This window comes from Hemiscyllium ocellatum, chromosome 13, assembly GCF_020745735.1.
Source record: "Hemiscyllium ocellatum isolate sHemOce1 chromosome 13, sHemOce1.pat.X.cur, whole genome shotgun sequence".
Classification (NCBI taxonomy): Eukaryota; Metazoa; Chordata; class Chondrichthyes; order Orectolobiformes; family Hemiscylliidae; genus Hemiscyllium; species Hemiscyllium ocellatum.
The window spans coordinates 501,285-521,551 of NC_083413.1; the positions used below are offsets into that span (position 1 = coordinate 501,285).

At 41.1% G+C, this 20,267-nt stretch overlaps 1 protein-coding gene across 12 annotated transcripts in view; it reads right to left on the bottom strand.

Annotated features, from left to right (window-relative positions):
• mecom (MDS1 and EVI1 complex locus) overlaps positions 1-20,267 on the bottom strand; it is a 239,013-nt gene that overhangs the window by 210,146 nt on the left and 8,600 nt on the right. For 6 of the 12 annotated variants that reach the window (XM_060834460.1, XM_060834457.1, XM_060834456.1 and 3 more), the window contains exons 1-2: positions 17,513-18,017; positions 15,792-15,923 (exon numbers count right to left, since the gene is read on the bottom strand). The gene's annotated coding sequence lies outside the window, so the exon portion shown is untranslated. Of the gene's footprint in view, positions 1-15,791; positions 15,924-17,415; positions 17,438-17,512; positions 18,018-18,728; positions 18,829-19,143; positions 19,240-20,267 lie in introns of those variants that run through there. The other 6 variants (XM_060834462.1, XM_060834461.1, XM_060834452.1 and 3 more) reach the window with 5 other exon arrangements.

Genomic DNA, 20,267 nt, shown 5'->3' on the forward strand with positions numbered 1-20,267 from the left:
GAGTCAACCCTAGTAATTACAAACCAGTGAGCCTTACTTCGGTTGTGGTAAGTGTTGGAAAAGGTTATAAAAGTTAGGATTTATAATCATTTATTATCATCTAGAAAGGAATAAGTTGATTAGGTTTAGTCAATGCAGTTTTACTCAGTTCTTTGAGAAGGTGACCAAACAGGTGGATGAGGGTAAAGCGGTTGATGTGGTGCGTATGGATTTCAGTAAGGCATTTGATAAAGTTTCCCATGGCAGGCTATTGCAGAAAATATGGAGACATGGGATTGAGGGTGATTTAACAACTTGGATCAGAAATTGGCTAGCTGAAAGAAGACAGTGGGTGGTGGTTGATGGGAAATGTTCATCCTGGAGCTCAGTTACTAGTGGTGTATCACAAGGATCAGTTTTGGACCACTGCTGTTCATCATTTTTATAAATGACCTGGATGAGGGCATAGAAGAATGGGTAAATAAATTTCCATATGACACTAAGAGGTTGGTAGAGTTGTGGGTAGTGCAGAAGGATGTTGTAGGTTACAGAGGGACATAGATAAGCTGCAGAGCTAGGCTGAGAGGTGGCAAATGAAGTTTAATGCAGAAAAGTGTGAGGTGATTCACTTTGGAAGGAGTAACAGGAGTACAGAGTACTGGGCTAATGGTAAGATTCTTCGTAGTTTAGATGAGCAGTGAGATCTCGGTGTCCATGTGTATAGATCCCTGTAATTTGCCACCGAGGTTGATAGAGTTGTTAAGAAGGCATATGGTGTGTTAGCTTTTAATTGTAGAGGGATTCGGTTTTGGAGCCATGAGGTCATGGGGCAGCATTATAAAACTCTGGTGCAGCCACACTTGAAGAATTGCTTATAGTTCTGGTCACCACACTATGGGAAGGATGTGGAAGCATTTGAAGGGGTTCAGAGGAGATTTACTAGCATATTGCTGGTATGGAGGGAAGGTCTTATGAGGAAAGGCTAAGGGACTTGAGGCTGGTTTCGTTAGAGAGAAAAAGGTTGAGAGGTGACTTAATTGAGACATCGAGGCCTGAAGGGTCTGCACTGCGCTGTAATATTTTATGTTCTATCTAGAAGGACACATTTATAGGAACATCATCAATTGCAAGATGCCCTCTAAGGCATGACTTGAGATCTATTACTATTCTTTCAGTGTCACTGAGTCAAAATCCCGAAACACCCTCCTTTACAGCACTGGATACACACTGATACCAAATTAACTTCAGCAGCTCCAGGAAGCAGTTCACCATCACCTTCTCATGGGCAAGTAGAGATGGAGCAAACACAGAAATTGCTGGAAAAGCTCAGCAGGTCTGGCAGCATCCGTGAAAAGCAATCAGAGTTATTAACGTTTTGGGTCTGGTGACCCGAAATGTTAACTTTGATCTCTCTTCACAGATGCTGCCAGATCCGCTGAGCTTTTCCAGCAATTTCTGTGTTTGTTTCTGATTTACAGCATCTGCTGTTCTTTCAGGTTTTAACCAGAGTTGAAGATTTGTATATTGCTCATATTTAGTTTTCCCTGGGAACTGCAACATCATCTATAAACACAGAGATGACCTGTAGGTTCCCTGTCACAGTATCCAAATGGTAATCTCAAAAGATCTGAAGGATAATCTGAACATTGTCAGTCCCTGTGACTCGAGGGAGAACTGTATGAATCAAGATTCATTGTTGGCATTGAGTTTAGATAATTACAAGAGATAATTACAAGAGATCAAACTGTTGTAGAGTAATGTCTTCTGTGGTCATCTTTTCAGTACAATATCCAGTCATTGTGCATCTAAGCGTTCATGTAGAGTACTGCAGAGCTTCAAAACAGGACAGATTTAAACACTGTAATGCCCCAACTTTGTGAATGGTATATCTTCTCATGGATTCCAATCCAATTTGAAGAATGTTGATGTTGGGTTGGGCATCATCTTTAACATGTAATACTGCATCTTCTTTAAAGCTAACACTAAGATCAAACCTGCTTGAGTCAAAGTTGACAAAGTTAAAAATCACACAACACCAGGTTATAGTCTAACAGGTAAATTTGGAAGCACTGGCTTTCAATGTACTGCCTCTTCATCAGGTGATTGTGGAACAGGACCATAAGACACCAAATTTATAGCAAAATGGTCACAGGATCATGGAACTGATTAAATTAAAATTAAATTTTAAAAAATATCAATTAAGTCTTTCATCTTTTGGCTTGGGTTATGCTAGTTTTGGTTTTTTAATATGTAAATCAGGAACTCCTTTTAAGTTACATTCTCAAGATACCTTCAGTTTTTCTAACAATAGGTGTCATCTCAACTCAGGCAGTGCATTAAAGGTATGAGATTAAAGTCTGTCTGTGTCCCAATGTTGAGTCAGACTGGTTCTATTTCTAAAAAGGGAATTACAGAATCCTACATGGATTTATGCAGTTTTGAGCAAAATGAAATGCCATTCTGCAAATATAAACTCATCCCATAAGCTTATATGTGTGCAGGTACAGAGGTGACAGAATGAGTGTATGTATAAGCTTGGTCAAGTATATGTGTGAGAGTGATGGGGAATAAGCCTGTGAGGAGGTGTGTGCGTGGTTGTGAGGGCGGGAGGTGCATGTGTGTGCATATGAGAGACAGCTTGTGATTGAGAGAGGGTCTGCATGAGTGTGTGTGTGTGTGTGTGTGTGTGTGTGTGTGTGTGTGTGTGTGTGTGTGTGTGTGTGTGTGTGTGTGTGTGTGTAAGTGTGTGTAGTGCAGTGGGGTCACCTGTAGATTGACATGAACCTAAGGTCCCAGTTGAGGCCATTCTCTCGGGTACCGAACTTGGCTATAAGCCTTTGCTCAGCCACTTTGTGTTAGTGCCTGTGCTGAAATCCACCTTGGAGGATCATCACTGAATGTCCTGGACCACTGAAGTGTTCCCTGACTCGGAGAGAACATCCCTGCCTGGTGATTGTTGTGCAGTGCCCATTCATCCATTGTTGTAGAGTCTTCTTGGTCTCGCCAATGTACCATGCCTCAGGGCATCCTTGTCTGCAGCATATGAGATCAACAACGTTGGCTGAGTCACATGAGTACCTGGTACCTGGCCCCACGTGTAATGGTGGTATCCATCTCAACACTCTGATACATCTTGCAGCAGCTGCCATGACAGGGCTATACGGTGTCACGGTCGATGTTGTCCTGAAGGCTGGGCAGTTTGCTGCGAACAATGATCTGTTTGAGGTTTGGTCATTGTTTAAAGGCGAGAAGTGGAGGTGTGGGGAAGGCTTGGCGAGGTGCTCATCCTCAGTAATAATGTGTTACATGCCATGAAGAACATGGCGTAGTTTTTTGGCTCCCAGGAAGTACTGGACAACAAAGGGTACCCTATCGTTTACAGCCCGTGTCTGCCTCCTGAGGAGGCCATTATGGTTTCTTGTCTTGGTGGGTGAAACAACCTACACCTCATACATGATTGGAATGTTTTACTGCTATTATTGATGGCTGTAATAATTGTTGTAAAATCAAGCATCTATAGATGCTGCTGGACTGCTAATATTGTTTTAAAATTGTCTTTTGAAATGTATCAATGGTATATTCTTTAGATTTGTCCAGAAATGTAATTTGAAAGGATTTAATTGGTGCAGAAGCAATGATTTGTTCCATAAAACTTTCTGCTAAATCAATTAAATCACATACCGTACCTTTATGTCAACATCTGTCCAGTAATTGGTCAGTTGTTTCATCTGGCTGTTGATAATATGACACAAACTCAAGCCTTGGAACAACTTGGAAGGTGACTCAAAACTTAAACTGACCTTTTAAAAAGTGGAAACTCTTGTTAGCTGGCCCTACAGTATGGCTGATCTCATCTCTGCTTCAATTCTACTTTATAGCTGCTACCATAACTCTTCAACTCAAAGAAATTTGACTGCTTGTCTTTCTTTATTGATCTATGAAGTACAGCATCATAATTTATTTAAATAACTGAAATTCTAACAGAATGACATGGGGCCAATCCATATTCAGATGTTAGTTTTCCATCTTTACTTTTAAAATCCAGGGATACAAAAGATCTGCATAGCAGTTTAGTGATTTTCTTTTTTCTTGTTCACTTCTTACTTTCTTTCTCTTTATTGCTGCAGTTAAAATAGTTGCTGAGCTGACCTTGTGTCTGCAGTTTTTACAAAAACTACATCAGAGTGATGTCACACACCCGTTTTCTGCTTTTGTTCATTTCCAAAGAAAACAAAATGACAGGATCAACCAATAAATGTAAACAGGGAAGGTGTTAAAGGCACATAGAAGTTTCTTTCTATTGTTTTGGGCTGCATTTCATTTTAGGATTTCTTTGCCAAATCCGTCTTCTCCTCAGCCTTTAGTAAACTGTTTTTATTAATTAGACTGAACTATGGCCTGTTTTCTTTTCTTAAAAGGAGAGAGAGAGAAAGAGCACTCATTACTATTCCTCTGTTGTGTGTATTGTACATTAGTCAGGTTGTAGCCTTCAGTCTTGGTTGGTGGATGTGAACCTCAGCTCTGAACACTGGTATATAATTGGTGATCTTCTGAAGTAGAAGTTTTCACAACGGCCAATGCTGCTATCACATGTTCTGCCTCCAGAACAAGCGTTTTGTGACTAGCATCTATTGCCTACTTGCTATTGCCACCATGATATGGTTTGCTCCAGTAAAACACCTTTGCCAGTGTGATATGGTATACGCATTTCCCTGGATGTTAGTCAACATAAGGTATATCACAAAGATGGGGTCCTTGTAAAGTTTGATGCCTTAAAGTTTATTAATGACACTAACTATATGCAGTGATATAACATCTTGGGATTACATGTAGTCTAAGCCTCTGGCTCATTTATATCATTGCTATATTATTTACTTAGCTGGTTGGTTGACTAATTGACCAACTACTTAATAGATTAGAGTGGTGCTGGAAAAGCACAGCAGGTCAGACAGCATCTGAGGAGTAGGATCTATATTCTGGTTTCCAGCATCTGCCATTCTTGTTTTATCTTTTCAATTACTTAATAGATTGACTGCTTAACTGAGAATAAAATCAAGACCCTTTTTGTCACATAATGTCATCTAGCTATTTAAAGGTATCGTGATTTTCTGAGATCTGTGCAATTACACAATCTTGATTTAATTTGGTGACACTGCGATTTAAATAAGTTATGGTGCAGGATGCAGGCACTCCTGCCTCCACATACAATGAGTCCTGAATTGCTGCTGAAACACCACTGAATGGATCCCTTAACCTCACCCACCAATGGGAAACTGAGATTTTGGCTCCTGCTCAATGAAATCACGTTAACTAAAATTCCTAATCCCATTTGCTTCAATAACTTCTACCTATTATTTTAAAGAAAGACCAAATATGCTTTGGGGAATAGGAACAGTGTTAACATTTCAGATCATGACATTCAAATAAAGTGACAAATTGAAATGTTAACTCTGTTCCTCTCTCTCTCTACAGAGTACCTCCAACATCTGTGTTATTTTCAGATTTCCAGCAGCTGAAATATGTTGGACATCTTAGGGTCTAGGGACTGATGCAGAGGGGATTTAGCAAGATAATGAAAAAGTGTAAGAATATACTCGAGAAATTGAGGATCCTTGCAATTCAGCAAAGATTTACATTAAAATAAAATCTCTTAGAAATAGAGGTATTTTAAACTATAAAAATTTTTGTTAAGTAAATCAAGTAAAACTATTTTGCTGGTTATAGGAATAACTTTAATACCATCATTGAACGATCGAAGGGAGTGGTAGATTTTCAAAGCATGTGGGTTATTAGGACGTGGAAATAGAAATCGATATCTTTTAAAAGGAAAATTCATAAACAAATATTTTCAAAACTCAAACTTAGATATGGGATGGTTGCGTGAATGAGATTTAGCTGATAGTTCTTTCAAACTATTAGCACAAGTGCAGCAGTCTTAAAATCTACTGGACTAAAACTATATTCTCTGAGCTGAGGTTATGACAATAAAACAATTGCAATAAAAATGGACAATTTTGTGCAAGCTGAAAAAGAACTAGAATAAAATACTATCAAGTAACCTGGGATTAGGATTGGAGGACTTGAGCAAATTGTTGAAGATTATTCCTGGTGTGATGAATATAAACACAGCCAAAGAACAATCAAAAGTATGTAAATTGATAATATTACTGCAGTCAACAGAGATTGTTTAACAGCTAAGAAATCCAACATTAGTTCATATTAATGTGAAAGATCAGGCAATGGGTTTCAAAAGGTGTTAATGACAAAAGATCTGCTTTGTAGATTGGCCACCTTGCCACTAATGGTGTTATTTCCGGGGATGCTTTCTGGTTCAGGCATGGCAAACAAACTTTCTTTCGTGTATTGCAACTCACGTAGCAACTTGACAGGGCTGTCTAAGAATGTAACACCCTCTGAGCTCCCCCCCATCCCCATGAAGGCAGACGCCAATGCAAAATCAGCTTGTCCTGCTTCGGGAATACACACTAACTCTTGTTATTGCAAACATCAAGGGGAGGGTGTCCCAGCTGACCTCACTAACCATCTGCTGAATTATCCCCTTACTTTATGCTCACTCATTGCCCAAACCAACTGCTCTGATGCAGAGGTGACAGCCACTACATGTGGGCTATGGAGAGTGTCATGACTCAATATTCAAGGGACAAATTACACCACATCAATGTTACCTTTGGACAACTCAGAGGCAGGAATCAAGGAGTTGCAAGTCACTTTAGACTTGTGTTTCATAGCTGAGAGCCTAAAAATGTATTTTACATCATTTGAAATGACCAAAAGCAGAAGCTTGTTTCAAAAGGTGATAAGGAAATGGTTTCCTGTTTTATTCCAGGACTCGGTGAGGTCTGAGCTATTCACTTCACCATTTTTGCTACTTCACATGAGCAGTTACAATTGCTAAAAGGTGCACTACAACATAAGGGTCTCTCTCCTACCAGAAACTGCTATCCTTATTTGAATATTTGAGAGTCTGTATAGAACACATGGTTCTAAAGGACCACAATTTGGAGTTTCCTAACACTGCTCTCGTCCCATTTGTCTTGCCCTGGGGTGAGACCCTTACTCAGAGACAGGAGGTTGTGCCTCAATATCAGGTGTACCACTGCAGCTCCTCTCCCCACCATTTTCATACCTATGTTCCCCATACTGAAGCTGGGCATTGCGGCAGCAACACCATGTCCTCTACCCCCACACAGAGCATCCCTCTCTGCGAGGAACCCCTCTCCAGGTGGTGAGGGGCTCCTCCTCTACTCAACCTCTGTACAACCCAGCCTGCACTCTATCCAAACCCCTATACTACCCAACCTGCCACACTACCCAACCTCCCCACATTACCCAGCCTCCACACTATCCAACCTCCACACTACCCGACCTCTGCACGATCCAACCTCCCACACTACCCAACCTCCACGCTACCTAAACATCCACACTAGCCAACCTCCTGCTCTACCAAACCTCCTGCACTACTCAGCCTCAATAGAAGCTGCATATATGTGCTGCTGATGATGTTGCAATCACATCCTGCTGATATCACTGCATTGTCTGCTCAAGTGCTGGGGCCATGCTGCATTGTACATAATCATCCCATTACTACGTTCCAAAATTTAATATGATAAGTAATGTTTGTGTCACAATGTTACCCAAATCAGTTGGGGAATTATTCCTACTTTGTCTGTTTTCTCCTCGTGTTTTGATGAACAATTTTCATTTAATATAACATTTTTCACTTAAAAGAATAATAGAACACTTTAAATGGAACATAAGTGGCATATATACAGGGAGTGAAGATTAGAGTCAAGATCAAAATGGTGGTTTCCGATACTCTGTACCAAAGTAAAAAGGTACAAATTTTGGAAGACAATTTCAAATGGGGTTGGCTGAGTGATCAGCTTGCGATTGTTGAATGTGGGCAGTCAGAAGCAAGTTCACTCCACACACAGACAAAAGAAAATGGGAACATAGATTTCCCTAATTAAAAAAAAGGAAGGTCCAGAAATTGAGGTCTTAAGCCTTAAACATTGGTTGCCTGGGACACAGAAAGCTCTTCAAGTTGGAGAGTCACCACATTCTCAAAACGTCTCTCTTGCCACAGATGCTGCCTGAACTGCAGAGTTTCTCTAACCAATTGTTTATATTTCAGATTCCATAATATTTTGTTTTCATTTGTACAGTAGGGGCATCAGACCACAAAGCTCTGCATTGCTGAATGATGCAAGCAGCAAGAAGAACATTTCAGATCATATCATTGGGTGATGGACGTTTCAGAAACAAGGATAAGCAGACATGAGCAAATCCCCAGAAATGGTGGAAGGGAATCTTGGTAACAAGCAGGTGGGGGATGGAAATCTAAATTCAGACTGAGTAAATAATGAGGATTTTGCAACACAATATTTAGAGAAATTGATAATATCACAACTATGCACAAATTACAAGGTGCAAGAAAGTAAGCACGCAGGCGCAGAGGCAGTGAAGAAGACAAACTGTATAGTGAGAGGATTCAAGTGGAGGAGGAGGGATGTCTTGCTGCAATTATTCAGGGTCTTGGTGAGACCACCCCTGGAGTATAGTGTGCAGCTTGGGTCTCCTTATCTGAGGAAGGATTTTCTGGTAATTGACCCGGGTTCAATTCCCGCCTCAGGCAACTCTCTGTGTGGAGTTTGCACATTCTCCCCGTGTCTGCATGGGTTTCCTCCAGGTGCTCCAGTTTCCTCCCACAATCCAAAATGTGCAGGTTAGGTGAATTGGCCATGCTAAATTGCCAGTAGAGTTAGGTGAAGGGGTAAATGTAGGGGAATGTGGGTTGCGTTTCAGTGGGTCGGTGTGGACTTGTTGGGCCGAAGGGCCTGTTTCCACACTGTAAGTAATCTAGTAATCTAGTGATGAAGGGAGTGCAGAGAAAATGTATCAGACTCATTCCTGAAATGACAGGACTGACTGCTGAGAGAGGTTGAATCATTTAGGATCCTATTTGCTGGAGGTCAGAAAAATGAGGTGGCATGAGAAGGTCTCATAGAAACCTATAAAATTCAAACTGGGCTAGACAGAGTATATGCAGAAAGGATGCTCCTGATGGCATGTGAGTCCTGAACAAAGAGCCACAGTCTAAGGGTATGGGGTAAACCATTTATGAAAGAGATGGGGACAGAGAGTGGCAAGCCCATGGAATTCACCACCACAGAAAGCAGTCAAAGCCAATACACTATGTGATTTAAAGCAGGAGTTGGATATAGCATTGAGAGCTAAGGGGATCAAAGGATATTGGAGAAAAGCAGACTTTTGATTTGGAGGAATAGTCACTGGACTTGAGAAGTTAATTCCCCGTTCTCTCCTCAGATGCTTCCGGACTTGTCGAGTTCTCCACCAATGTCTGTTTTTGTTTCAGATCTCCAGCATCTGCCATTCTTTGTTATAGATTATGGAGTTGGATGATCAGCCATGGGGGCATAGGCTCATTTATTTAATTCATTCATTCATGAGATGTGAGTACCACTGGCAGATCAGCATTTATTGCCCACTCAGGTTGATAAGGTTGTTAAGACGACATATGGTGTGTTAGCTATTATTGGGAGAAGGATTGAGTTTCGGGGCCATGAGGTCATTCTGCAGCTGTACAAAACTCTGGTGCGGCTGCAATTGGAGTATTTGATTTCAGTTCTGGTTGCTGTATTATAGGAAAGATGTGAAAGCATTGGAAAGGGTTCAGAGGAGATTTACAAGGATGTTGCCTGGTATGGAGGGAAGATCTTATGGGGAAAGTCTGAGGGACTTGAGGCTGGTTTCGTTTGATAGAAGGTTGAAAGGTGACTTAATTGAGACATATAGGATAATTAAAGGGTTAGATAGGGTGGACAGTGAGAGCCTTTTTCCTCGGATGGCGATGGCTAGCATGAGGGGACATAGCTTTAAATTGAGGGGTGATAGATATAGGACAGATGTCAGAGGTATTTTCTTTAATCAGAGAATAGTAAGGGTGTGGAATGCCCTGCCTGCAACAGTAGCAGACTCGCTAACTTTAAGGGCATTTAAATGGTCTTTGGATAAACATATGAATGATAATGGAATAGTGCAGATTAGATGGGCTGCAGATTAGTTTCACAGGTCAGCGCAACATCGAGAGCTGAAGGGCCATGTATTGCACTATAATGTTCTAAGTTCTATCCCTAACACCTTTGAGAAGGTGGGGGTGAGCTGCCCTCTTGAACCACTACAATCCATGTGCTGTAGACTGACCCACAATGCCCTTAGGGAGGGAATTACAGGAACTGTAGGCACAAATGGTCTGAATCGCTTACTCCTGCTTCCTATTTTTCTACATTTCTACATTTCTAAATTTCAACTCATCCATGATTTGCTCTTTAACAGCCATTACACAATGTAACAATCACTAAGGTCAAAAAACAGGGTGCTCATGGCAACAGCTGAATCTTCTAAAGTATAAACCCACTAATCCCATGAAAAGATCATATTTCATTCTATTGTCTAAACCAAAAATTAGTATGATCCTGAACTATTCCTTTACCAAGCAAACCACCTGCAAAATCTTTACTTAAGCTGGTGTTAACTAATTTTAATACCTTCCAATTTGGCTAATTATTGCTTTAATTTTTCCAGTTGTGGTGGAATAATGGAGGCACTTTCAGCATGCATAGTTTCCTGCTTGTTGTGATATTGTTCGTCAAAGTGTCTTTTGTCTGTTAGCAGTTAAATGTGGTCTGTTTCATTAACAGAATGCCAGAGAGTTGTGAATGAGCTAATTTTTTATCCAATTCTTTATCCCACTCTCAAACAAAAAGGGTAATCAATGCAAAAATAGAGCAGTGATGTGTGCAGTGTTATCTGGCCAGACTCGGTGCTAGGCTTGTGCCAACAAATGCATTAAATATGAGAGTGTATTAAATTAGTTAGGTATCATTTAAAGAACATTGATAAAAAATTACAAAAATAATTCCCCATGGATGGAACGCTCATTGATAAAAGTAATGAGAAGCAATTAAGGAATAGGGACATTTTGGGAGATTGGCCAAAACAAAATCTGTAAACATTGATACTGCTACAAAAACTGGCAAAATTTTCATGATATAATTGCTGAAGTTGAATTTATCTTTTCTAAAAATTTTTGAGAAAGTGCAGCCTAGGAAGTATTGTTCACTTGTATTCATGGATAAAGTAATGAATTTATTAAATTCTTTTGTCCACTTTTTACCATAGACATTAAACTGTACATGCAGCAGATGGAGCATAAGGCACAACAGCAATTTGTTTTTATAAATTATAGCTTACGTCTTGATGTAGTGGAAAAGATTTCAAAAGGCTTGTTGTCTTTGCTAATTTTTGCAATACATTTGAGGTGGATTTATTTACTTATATATTTTATATATGCATTGAATAGTTTCAGTTTTGGATCCAATTGGCAAACTGGGCAAGTTGCGCTAACATTCTGTTTTTTCCCATCTTTCTACTTAAACTAATTTTATATCATAACTATAAATTACAATCAACCAATCCAAAAGGAACAATGTTTTAGAGTAAAAGCAAATGACTGTAGATCTGTTTTCATTTCAATGTTTTAGAGCCTTTTGAAAAAGATATTTTATTTTAGAAAATTTTCTTAACATATTTAAATGAGCAGTAATCTGTTGTATTAGCAGAAAATTGATTTATCTTAAAAAATAAACATTTTAACAATCTATTGGCCACAAACACATTCACCACGGTGACTGGGATATAATCTGAAATTCTGGTGTGACTGTAGGTCAGCTTCCAATGCAATATTTTTTCAAATGATTGCAAAACACTGTGGAATCTGAATTGCATTGACGATTTATCCTTAAAATTTCCTGTTTTAAATGTTTCACTAATTTGTGCTGATTGAAATCGTGAGCTGACAGAACCTCCAGGCTTAATGTATATGTGCTCTGTATTTGCATATGTTTGAGAGATCTCTGGCCTTGAAATTACAGTGTGTAAATATTAGTACTAGAATGCTTAAGGAGTTCACATGAAATTCCATTGTCTGGTATTTCACAGGGAAATTAACACCAACCCCTAGAATTAAGAGGTTAACAGTTTCATTAAAACATTGAACAAAATGACAAATTCTTATGTTATTTATTGATGATAATTTTAAAACTTCTGCAATCTGCTGAGAATAAAGTCAGTATTAATAGGAATTATTGCAAAGGTTTATTTTGATGGTGAGACTGCCTCTTTATAAGGATGAAGTCATGCTGTGCAGTATTAACATGCAAACACAGTAACAGTTTAGAATTAAATTCTTTTGTTCACTGTTTTAACATAATTGTTAGCCCATATAAAGTTGCTATCATATAATGTGATTTATTTTGATTAGTAATTTATATATATGAAATTTGGCAATCATATTCAAATGTTTGCAAAATTAAAATTTAAGTAATATCCATAAATACAAGTAGGTTACTTTCTTATCTGTAAAATGCACAGCAAACTATCAAGAGCTTCAAGTTGTGCCTCTTTCAATATTAATACCAACACCCAGACCCTGCCCCTTTCTCTGGTGATCAATTTCCAGTCAGTTTCATCTATTCATCCATCCATCAGGTCAACCATCGCTATGTACTTAGGATGATTTACCAGCAGAGCCATCAGTAATCACATTACAGTAATAAAGTAAAATCAACAGTTTAAAAAGAGAACTAATCAGAATAAAAACAAGCAGATCTCACAAAAATGAAAATTACACTTTGAAGGCAAAAGGAATTTTAAATGGTTCTACTAAATTAGAATTATAGGTTTAACCATTTCTTAGCACAATCTTTTTTAATACAGATGCCTTAACTGTAAACAACTAAATCTTTAAACACAGACAATTGCCATATGTATTTCTTCCAGAACTGCTTGTGTATACTATCTTAATAATATTTCAGTGTAATACTTTAATGGTAGATTGTGTTTCATCATTAGTTGGATATATTCCATCAGTTACTGCTGTTCTTTATATCCTCTTGGCATAATATAACTATTCTACAATCCAATTATTATTTATGCCTGCACCAAGCTCATCAAATCCATGGGTCACATTTCCTGGTGTCTTGATCAGATTACCTACAGTGTGGAAACAGGCCCTTCGGCCCAACAAGTCCACACCGACCCGCCGAAGTGCAATCCACCCAGACCCATTCCCTTACATTTACCCCTTCACCTAACACTACGGGCAATTTTAGCAGGACCAATTCACCTGACCTGCACATCTTTGGATTGTGGGAGGAAACCGGAGCACCCGGAGGAAACCCACGCAGATATGGGGAGAATGTGCAAACTCCACACAGTCAGTCACCTGGAATGGGAATTGAACCCGGGTCTCTGGTGGGGTGAAACAGCAGTGCTAACCACTGTGCCACCGTGCCGCCCAACCACTGTGCCACCGTGCCGCCCAACCACTGTGCCACCGTGCCGCCCAACCACTGTGCCACCGTGCCGATCCCATTCCCATCAAAATACAGTAACACAATTTTCCTTCCTGCCACCACTCTTCCACCCTCACCATGTCTCTCATTTTCAGGTAACATCCTACCTACACTTCCTCAAAAAAAACCTACTGGCTTTCCAACCAACTCCAACCTTTCTGGCCTCTGAAAAGTCACTGAGTGTGTTGATATCTCCCAAAGCCATATCCATCTTAGCCATAATTCCCAGTTTAAATCTCTCTAATTATGTTTTAATTCCCTCCTTCCACAGCGCAAAAGGCTTTAACCAGACACAGATCCCACTTTCTGTGACCAAGACATTATTTTATCTGTGAGCGATTTGCTGAACTTGTTTCCACTTTTTTTTCAAATAAAGCCATAACAACTCTTTCAATGTCTTCTCCATCATCCCCAGAGCACAATTTCAGGATTTCCACAACAATCTATCTTGAGAATCCTCCCTTGACTCACATAAACACTGCAAATCCCATCTTCCTCATTGGCATGCCTCCAGTCAATCTCAGTGATTCTGTGATTTCATTTTCAGCCATGGACTTACTTTAACATATCTATCAAAGACACAAAGTCTTACTTCTCCACCTCTTCTCTCATCCTTTGCACTGTCTTTATGTATTCAAAATGCACCAACATCCAGTCTTGGATTGGCCATTATTTCCTGTCACATCATCCACCCATGTCACTAACTTTATTTCCCTTCCCAGCCACAGTCTCAGGCTGAAACAGTCTACCACCTTGTCCCTCTTTCATCCTCAGAAGATATGCCCAGGTCAAAGGCCGACTACATCAAAAACTGGAACAACAGCCAGTTCTGTTTGTTGCCTCCTTTACTTCAGCCACCTGACAGTAAATTTCTCGTTCATAACTTTGAATGCCTCCAAACTCACACCCTGTCTTTCTGGCTAGTCTCTAGACTTTGCTCTTTGCGCATTTCAACTTATTTAAAATTCAGATATCTATAATCTACACCAAACCTGACTCACCCATATTTCTAACACAGAATTATTCAAATTAAAATTTAGGCTCCTTTGTCCAGTCTATAAATGAACCTTACTGCTGTTATGTTTTAAATGAAGGATGCCATGGGTGTACCACTGATAAGACAGGAACTCACTGTCCATCCTAATGCCCCTTGTGAAGGTAGTGGTGAAAACCATGAAGCAGTTTGCTAGGTCAATTCACAGTTAAGATTGGATTTATACTTGGGCCACACCATGTAAGGACAATTGTTTGTTTCCCCTAACAAACATAAGTGAACCAGACGGCTTGTTGTTACAGTCCAGTAATTACATGATCATTACTGAGCTCAGCTATTTAATTCCAATTTTAACAAATTAACTTAATTCAATATTCCCAGCTAGCTTGCGGGGTTTTAATTTATCTCTCTGGATCATTTCTGACCTTTGGATTTTCAGTCTACTAATTTAATGACAATGCTATCATATCAATGCACCAAATGTAACAAATAATTTAAACCCAAAATATGTGACAAGGCCTACTGACATATTTATGTGTGATCAGACTTTCTTTATATTCAGGATGTTAAAAAAATCATTAAAATCTCATAAGGCTCTTCTAAATGAAATTTCTGGACTTTTCATTTTCCTATTTTCTACAAACATCATGTTAAATTGTACTAGGTAACTGTACTTGTGTGTCAGTAGATATGTGAACACAGGATAACAAAATTCAAGTTTTCTTAAGATAAATTTAAGCCCCAGCTAATCACTTTGTCCTAATTTACCACTTGCTCCATTTCATTCTGTGCAGCTTTGAGAGTAGTTTGTAATGTGGTCTATGGCCTTCTGATGGGATTCTGGGCCTTCACCAAGAATTGCCAAAATGTGTGGTATACAGAGAATGGATAATCTTTTTTGAAAAATCACTCGCACAACTCTTGGTGTTTCATTTTGAATTGTTTTCCTCTTTTGAAACATCAGGGCTTTGTAATTTGGCTCTGGCTATTACCGGTTTTCTAAAGTGTTTTGCTAATGTCGATTGTTTCCTTCCACTGACGATTTGCATCAGACCTGAGCTTACTAAGTCCTATAAAGGGACGGTTATTTCATATTTTCACATATTAATCACTAAACTGTAAGCAGACAAGGAATGACAATGTTGAATGACAACAAAAAAAAGTCAGTGTGTGTGAAAAAAAATGCACATAATCTGTGTTTAACATCTCCCTTATGCCACTTAACGCTGGAGCAAACGTGGCATGAGGGTCCACAATAGCTTTGCTATCAGCTACTAATCCTGTATTCTCCTTAAAGCTTGCAATTGTCTCAAGCCTTTGAAATCCTGAGTGATAAAGTCAAACAAGCATTTTCAACATACCTGATCATTTATCTGGCATGCGACTAGGTTGTGTTCATAATTCCGTCCAAACCTGATGTATTTGAGCCAGCTCCCTATATCAGGCTGACTGGCATCGATGCAGAACTTTACATTGCCTAACTCGTCCAAGACCTGAAAGAAAAATGTCCAGATAAAATCAATATAGAGTGAGTCACAAAGGAAGCCAAAAATAAACTATGTACCTCCCACATAGCTACAAAAAAAGGCCCAGCATATATGCAAATTTAGTACATACTTGTAGCTACAATATTTAGTCTGCACAGCGCAAATAATTAATCCCTTTAACTGAAGCATTTTGGAGGCATATGATCATTCTTTGGACATTTTCTAATGATTAGAAGGGAGGGGAGAAAGACATCATATATCATCTCAATCCCTTAGAGTGGAATGTAACCCTGACTTTTATTTTGTGGGGTCATGACCCCACCCCCCAATGTTTAATCTGTACATGTCAACAGTTTATAACTCTGATTTAGCTACTGTGGATTTTCAAATTATTCCCTGAAAAGTTAAATTTCAGCATGGTCTTCATATCAACAGATTTTAAATTTCCAAACACTTCCCTGCAATCAAATACGAATGGTGGTGGGACCATACCAACCATTTACAAAACCTGTCTCTAGAACTAATTAATTCAGAATAACTAACTAATCATAAAAAGATCAAAAAGTCCTAGAAAGTTTTGTATTTGACAAATACTATTTAAGAGAAAACAAACTTTGTTATGGACAACAATAAATGATGTCCATTTTTTAACATGTGCAATATTCATATTGCATCCACATTATTTATATTAGGTATTTACATGTATGCAATATACAGATTAGACATATATAACAAAAGAGATTGACAGACATTGCTACGCAGCATATATAAATTATAGACTTGCACATATAAATATCAACAGTTGTGTCAACAGTTGGACTAAAGTAGCTTTATATATTCACAATTACTTTAATGTCCATTTAAAAGAGTCAGGTATTGAACTAAATCACTTCATAATAAATAACCTTGAGAAGCATGCAACTTTCAGTTTAATCTGTGGATCAGGCTTGAAGTACTGTAAATATGAAAAGGTGGTAACTGCAAACATTGAACGCTGTGTGTTTGAACTACGAAAATGACTCCTTATCATTTCGACTAAAAGCAGCCACACATTAAAAAAAAACTTGGGAAGATCAGAATGTGATGCCAGGTGCATTAGACAGGTTTATATTGGTTTTCTTTAAATTAATGCATTGATATTGAAACGGGCAAAGAATAGATTACGTTAGAAATCAGTAAATTACTAAAGGCCGAGGTATTTTACTGACAATTCGAAACAAAAATTTAGCAGCAAACTATAAAGCGCGACTGACGTTCAAATGACTACAACGAGCAAAGAAGTCAGGGGAGCAATCGGTAAAACCGGGCTGAGAGAGAACATTGCAAATGAAGCCACTCTGAGCCGAGCGAGAATTAAACAATGCTAACAATACAGACAGCTACTCTTTAAAAGAACCCCTAACTTCGAGAACATTATTTTCAAAGAACACATTTGCATTTCTTTTGGAGCAACTAGTTTTATCTCGGAGTTATTGAGGCTATTCCCTATTTGCCTAACCTCTAAGCGCTCGAACGTGCAAATCAGAACTCGACAGGGACCTGCTCCAACTCATTAACTTTCCGGGACGCACTATGAGGTCGGAAGGTGCTGTTACCGTGATCAGAACTCAGAAAACGGTGCCTTCTGTTCTAAACATCGCCAGTTACTGTCCATTCTCAGGGTTTAATAAAAAGCTGTGGTCTCAGGAGCTGAAAACCTGCGGCCATGAAGAGTCCGTTTCCGGCCTGGAAACACCGCGAGTGTGTGAATAAGTCTGACCTGGCTGTTCCCATTACACACCAAGGGGCAGGGACCACTGAGGGAACATTCCCAGGGAATCGCTTCACAAATATTGCACCAGATACACGATAAAATCTTGTTATAAAGATTGTATTTTGGAAATTGTCATCTTGTTGGTATTTTCAAAACATTGTAAAACTTTGATTCTTGTCACTTTCTGTCAGACCGCACGCTATCCCAGACTTTGCACTAGAAACAACTTTCTCCACACGGTTCTGGTTTGATGTTTGCGATACTTTCTCAGCTCCTGAGGATATTTCAATCAAACTTCACGTGTACAAACAAAGGATCAGTCACCCTGGAAGGGTCCCTCTGCTCCCTATCCGCCCATTTCCTTGGGTTCCTAATTAAACCCGCTCACCGACAAAGGGGAAGTCACGACAGAACGGAACCACTGGCAATGGCCCGGGCCAGCCCTGCACACGGAGACGGGAAGGGGCACAGTCAGGGCAGGGGCTTGGCCAAGGTGAAGTCCGTGTGTAGGGGAGACGGAGAGGGAGTGAGAGAGTGAGGGAGGGGGATAGGGTGAGGAAGTGTGTGAGGGCGAGTGAGAGGGAATGTGGGGGGGGGGACTGTGAGGGAGGGGGTGTGTGTTTGCCCCCGTCCCAGCTTCAGGGACCCTCACCCACCCTCAGGGTCCCTCACCCACCCTCAGGGACCCCAGCCACCCTCAGGGACCCCAGCCACCCTCAGGGTCCCTCACCCACCCTCAGGGTCCCTCACCCACCCTCAGGGACCCCAGCCACCCCTCCTCCGGGCCGTGTTCCATTCTCAGGAACAAGGAGCTTCCAGCTGGGATCGCAGTCCGACTCAGGATAGAGGGAGTTCCCGGGGTCTCAGAGCCCTCACTCCGGGACAGCATCGGGAAGGGGGTGAGGGGTAGGAAGGGTCCCAGTGCCCGGGGAGTCCGGGGCGATCGGAGCCGAAACAGGGGCAGAGGGAGAGAGCTCCCTGTGATCCTGGGGGTGAAGGCCAGGGAGTGGGTGAGGGGGAGGGAGGGAGGGTGGGGGGGTCAGGTCTCACTCACTTACCTGCCGCTCTCTCCCTCCGCCAGCCGCCAGATAAGCCCCCGGTCCGAGCTCCGACTGCAGGCGCCCCCGGCCCTGGTCTCTCCCCTCGGCCGCTCAGTTGCCCCCCTCCCCTCCCCTCCCCTCCCCTCCCTCGGTGCTCCCGCTGTCGGGCACTCCCGGGTGAGTTTGTTTGTCCAGAGCTAACACTGTCGGTCAAGGCCAGCAAGTTGCTGCAGGAGGAGAGCCCTCCCGGGGGGAGAGATCGGTGGGTCACAGCGGGACGGGGGCTGGGAGCTATGGGATGGGGTGGGGGATGGAGGGGGGGGGGCGGTGGGACGGGGGGGGCTAGCTTCCCCAGCTCAATAGCCCGACCTGCCCTCACCCTCACCCGGGAGCTGCTCCATCCACACGCGGTTCCCCGCGAACTCCGGCTTACTTTCTCTCTCTGTGTCTCTGTCTCTCTCTCTCTCTGTCTCTGTCTGTCTGTCTCTGTGTGTTTTCTATGATGAAGTGTCAGAAGCGTCCTCGATCGCCGAGGTCAACGAAGGGTCGTCACTGGAGAGAGATCTCCTGGAGAGCTCATTAAAAAGACAGTAACAGGTTAACCCGGGCTGGATTTAAAGACAGCGTCCGTTTTTGCTCGCTGTCTCTCGATTGCATTACCTTGGGCTGGAGGGAGGGCGGAATGAAAACTCTGTAACACGCCTCTCAGGAACCAGTCTCGAGAGGGACTCTGAACAATTAGTAATCAGCCCCATTTCAGCTCGACATTTTGTCATTATCACCCACTGAACCACCCTGTTCGTATATTACTTGTTTTTAAAAAGTATTTTAAGAAGATACATAAACAGCAAATAAATCGTGGCTTAATCAGAAAAAAGAAGCCATTTGCAATTTCACTTTAATCCGCAAGTATATGTACACATACACACACATGGAAACGTATACACATGCTCATATAGAAGCGCTATGTATAGGCAATTGTTAAAGTTACAAAGTTTGTTCTTTTCTCTATTAGTGTGAACGGAGCTTCAGATGAGACCCCACATTCTGGGGGTGGGTGTTGGGTGGGGGGGGGGGTGATGTAACTGGCTCAGAGTGGATTCTCACCTGGGTGTAACTGCATATGCTCCATTTTTGTATTTTCTAAATTACCGCCCCCCCCCCCCTCCCCTCCCCAGCAGTCACCTGCTGAAATCGGATCTATCTCCACATGGAGCTGTGTGTATTCTCACTTGCACTTAAAGTCACTAGAAGGAATGAGTTTTATTTTAGAAAAAGGCTTTTATCTCGCAGCGTGCGACAAACCAGGTCGTTGCCTGAAGTGAGGCTGAGTCCCAAAGTCAGTGAATAGGAGAGTAGTTTTGCCGCCACATTAAACAATCCCCAGGAAAGCGGATTAGATGTCTTACTGAAGCTGCTTTGGAAGCTTCTCCTGCCCAGTTTCTGGGAAGGCAAGAGACGGAATTGTACAGGGTTTCTTATCCTGCTGACCCCAGGAGCGCATCAGCCAACCCAACTCAGAAAAACAGCAACTTTGGAAAGGTTTTATTTCGGGGG